Source organism: Hipposideros armiger, unplaced genomic scaffold (assembly GCF_001890085.2).
Source record: "Hipposideros armiger isolate ML-2016 unplaced genomic scaffold, ASM189008v1 scaffold_232, whole genome shotgun sequence".
NCBI lineage: Eukaryota > Metazoa > Chordata > Mammalia > Chiroptera > Hipposideridae > Hipposideros > Hipposideros armiger.
In genome coordinates, this window is record NW_017731582.1 from 2,480,857 (window position 1) to 2,485,568 (window position 4,712).

At 53.0% G+C, this 4,712-nt stretch overlaps 1 protein-coding gene across 1 annotated transcript in view; it reads left to right on the forward strand.

The window, feature by feature from the left end:
* HSPB7 (heat shock protein family B (small) member 7) overlaps nucleotides 1–4,712 on the forward strand; it is a 20,303-nt gene that overhangs the window by 14,116 nt on the left and 1,475 nt on the right. The gene's annotated exons all lie outside the window — the stretch shown is intronic.

The following is a 4,712-nucleotide window of genomic DNA, read 5'->3' on the forward strand; positions in this document are numbered from 1 at the left end:
CAGCTCTGCCACTCCCTAGCTGAGGAGCCTTGGGCAAGCGACTCAGCCTCTCAGAGCCTCTGTTTCCCTGTCTGTCGAATGGGTTAGTGATGGTCCCTCCCTCACAGGGTCATTGTGAGAAATGAGAGAGCGTGAAGCGCCCGAGACAATGTCTGGTGCAGAGCAGGTCCTCATATGACCCCTGAGCCAGTGTCCCAGAAAAGGTGTGTTAGGCCCTTTCCTGCCCACGCCCACTCTTCCAGGGAGACCTCAGGGTGGAGAGGGCCTGCTGAAGCATGGTGGTCTAGGCAAGTGCCCTCCCCTCCCCACTGAGTTGAGAGCAAGGAGGGAGGGCGGGAGGAGAGGGAGCTGGGGCTGCCGGAAGAGGAAAAGGGCTCTTGGGGACATTCCGGTGTCTCCTGCTTATTGTGCAGATGAGGAGACTGAGGCTCAGAGACAGGCAGGAGCCTGCCCCAGGTCAAACAGCAAGTCAAGAGCAAAGCCAGGACCAGACCCAGGCCTCGTCCCCTTTCAGACCCCTCCCCCACCCCCGCTGCTCCTGGCAGCCCAGGTGGCATCTCCCAGAACGTGCTCGGAAGCCCTGGGTCCCGAGCACGCGTGCGTGCCAGGAAGGGCTTACCTCGGACCACACGCCCCACGGTGAAGCTCATGGTGTAGCTGATCAGGGCCATGAGCACCCCAAGGGTCATCAGGAAATACCAGTCCTCACCCACACGGAACAGCTTCTGCTTCAGCCACTCTAGGGCGCCTGGGGCAGGGGCATGGGGTCACAGCCCAGGACTGCGGGTTGGACACGAACCGCCCCTTCCCTGCTCAGGCTCAGGGCAGGGAGGGCGGGGGCCGTGTGGGGCTAGAGCAAGTGGTCCAATGCAGGGTAGCCCAGAGGGGGCTGTGCCTCACGTGAAGATCAGAGCAGGATTTGCCGTGAGTGAAGGTGGCAGCACAGGGGGTGCTAGGCCTATTGGTCCTGCCAGGGGGCGTTTGACCAGTCTGCCCGCCCCCCCCCACCGCTGCGCCATACTGGGGTACTTATGGAAGAATGATGAAGGGTTCGGGGTGCGGAGGGAGTGCTGGAGGCTACAGCTCTCTCGGGTATCTCCACAACATTCATAGCTGAGAGAGCACAAGCATCTAGCGAGACTCGTGTGTTGTCCTAGGACCTGGGGGGCTGGCGTCAAGCCAGAGAGCACCCACTGGGCCCCTAGCAAGGCCCCTGGCACAGTGATCAGGCCTTGGGGGCTGCATTCCCAAAAGGCAGGGGGCATCTAGCACATCTGACCCATAGACAGATGGACAGACAGACAGGTCCCTTCCCTTCCTGCCACGAGGAGACTCTGGGTAGTGATGTCTGGGGCAAATNTGCACCCTACACCGTCGCCGGCGACTCACGGCAGCCCAGCTCCAGGTTGAGCTGTTGTTCAGCATCTTAGCTGTGGAGGGCAGTGTCACTGGCCCTCGTATGTGGGATCCGAACCGGGGCCCTCTGGCGTCCCAAGCCAGCTCTTAACCACCGCGCCACTCGGCCGGCCCTTGTTTTGTTTTTTAATTGGGGATTTGGGAGAGAGGAACAGCTTTGGGGAACCGGGGAAGGGGAACAGACAAGCCACCGTCCTCTTGCACCTCAGTCCAGCTGTGGAGGACGTCACCCCACTAGCCCATGTTGGTATGATCATTGGGCTCCTCCTAGGTGAGGCAGTTGCTCGCTGGCCATTGGATGGCCGCTCACGCAGCTCACGAAAGCTCACGCCCACTGCCGGCCAGCCCCACCGCAGCCCACGCCTTCGCTGGAGACCCACGCAGCCCAGCCCCATGTCAAGCTGTTGTTCACCATCCCAGCCATAGAGGGCGCAGTGTCACTGGCCCTCATGTGTGATCGGAATCAGGGCCCTGCTACTCAGAGCCAGCGCCCCAAGCCAACTCCCAACCAACGTGCCACTCCGCCAGCCCTTTTACCGTTGCACTCATCAGAAGTGCACCTCCTTTCTGTGCACTCGAGGACAGGGTTACATCTGTTCTCTCTGGATCCTCTGTACCTACAAGAGACCTTGCTAGGACGAGAGGCCATTGGCCCTATGATGAGGAGCAAGAACTTGAGCACCAGGTTGCCTGGGTTCTAATTCCAACTGTGCCAGTCCATGGGGCCTTAAGTGCATCCCTCAAACTCTCTGTGGACCTCAGTTCTCTTATCTGTGAAATGGGTACAAAAATAGAGCTTCTGCATACAGGCACAGCGAGGATGTTGTCTCCCTTGCACAGAGCAAATGGTCAATACATGTCAGCTACTAATGCCTGTAGGAACCTGGTAACCACAGTCATTGAATAAATCAATGAACATTCCGCAGTTTTAATCTGAGAGCCCTGAGTCACTTCCTCAGATGGGTTGATTTAGCGTTTCACACAGCGCTGTGTACCTCTTACACCTACATGCACCCTCACATGAGGAACATGACTACCCTATGGAGCAGGGACACCCCCCTGTTTCTGTATCTCTAGGAGACAGCATGAGCCTGGTATGCAGTAGATGCTCAATAAATAATATCTCTTGTTTGTATTTGTTCAAACGTGATACTCTATTCCCTTTCTGAGCACTGGAGAAGCTGGTTCCCTTTATTTACTGTCTCAGATTGCCAGGTCCCACCCGAGTCCTTGAATTTCCCTGTTCTGTGTCCCATGCCTTGTGGTGACCTACACACTTGTATATGAGCCAAGATGACAGCAGCCAACGTGCTGCCTCTGCTTGTTACGCTGGGGCACCTCACCCCACTCTAGTCTGTCCTGGGATAAGATGCCAGCCAGGTGGTTCGCATGCTGGTTCCTTCTCATTTTTTAGATCATACTTTGTTACCCACTTGGAGAGCCTTTCCCAATCACTGTATCAGTAAAGCTCTTTGCCACAATCATTTTCCTTCCCAGAAGCTGTTTCAGATTCTGTACAGTACTCATTTAGTCACTGTTCAAAATCATCTTTATTTATTTAGTTGTTTAACCCTTTTCTCCTCCCCTCTCCCCACCCCTCCCCCACTCCAAGAATATGAGCTCCCAGAAAGCTGCAGAGCCTGGCAGGTAAAAGATGCTCTGTTAGAATCTGCTGTATGAATGAATTAGTCTCTTTCCACCTGGATGTGCCTTGTTCTGTTTCTGTTGAAAGGCTCACAAAGACAGGGAAGGAGGAAGTAGGGTACTCTTTTTTTTTTTTTAAAGATTTTTATTGGGGAATTGGGGGATGGGAACAGCACTGGGGAATTGGGGGAAGGGGAACAGACAAGTGTCACTGGCCCTCATATGTGGGATCCGATCTGGNCCCCCAATTCTCCAGTAAAAAATCTTTAAAAAAACAAAAAAAAAGAAAGAAAGAAAGGCAAGGGCCAGTCGAGTGGCTCAATTGGTTAAGAGCTGGCTTGGGAGCGCCAGCTCTGAGCAGCAGGGCTGCCGGTTCGGATCCCACATGAGGGCCAATGACACTGCGCCCTCTACAGCTAAGGTTGTGAACAACAGCTCAACCTGGAGCTGGGCTGCTGTGAGTGGGTGGCGATGGCGTGGGCTGCCGTGAGCTCCCGTGAGCCCCTGTGAGCCCCTGTGAGCCCCCGTGAGCGGCCGTCCAATGGCTGGCGACCAACTGCTCAGCTGGCGAGCACAATGATAATACCAACATGGGCCAGTGAGGCAAGTCCTCCACAACTAGACTGAAGAACAAAACAATAGCAACTTGTCTGTTTCCCTTCCCCCGCACTGTTCCCCTCCCTAATTCCCCAATAAAATCTTTTTAAAAAAGAAAAGAAACAAAGGCAAGGCAAAAAATAAACAAAACAAAATGAAACAAAACAACCCCCCCCAAAAAAAAAATAGAAAAGGGAAAAAATAAACAAAGACAAGGGGTATTTATGAGAAGGGAAGGGGAGCAATTACATCAATAGAAGGAAGACAACATAACACAGTGATGTTTATTCTCAAGAATGTTTTAATTTGGAGTTTGGTAGCCAGGGGCCCAGTAGACACGTCTGCTTTCTTGTTGTCTTTGCAAATGTTCTTTGGGGCATTAGGTTGCTTTAGGCCCAGTCCAAATGTTATTTTGCCCTGTTTTAACATTCCAAAGGTTTGAGGCATAAGATGTGTAAGGCAGTTCCTCTGGCATGGCAGCTACAGCTCCATTTTAAAGTGGCTCCGTTTCTTCCTTTTTTTTTTTGACAGGACACAGTCCTGAATTAAACATAGCTGCCAATCCAACCTAGGGACACACTCGCTTATCCACACTTTCACTCACTGGTTCAATAAAGTCTTTCATGTATTGATTGATTCATACCCTCAGCAGATTTTTCAGTATGTCCCTACAGTGTGGTGGGTAGATAAAGCTCTGAAGTCAGACTACTTCCATTTCAACACTGGCTCTGCCACTTACTAGCTGTGTGACCTTGGGCCAGCTTAACCCATCAGGGCCTCAGTTTCCTCATCTGTAGAATGGGATAGCACCTCACAGGACTGTGGTGAAGAGGCTAACTGAGCTAGCCTCCTCTACCTCTGTGCCCCATCTCAGTGAGGGCCCCGTTCACCTGTTTAGTCCCCCAGACACTTCCTACACGCTGCCCAGGCCCTAGGCTGGGTCCTTGGAAAACATTCATTCTTCCTTTTTTCACCCATTCAAGAAATGTGAACAGAGTGCCCGCAGCACAGAGTGGAGGTACTATGCTATGACTACAGGCGTGTAGTCACATTAC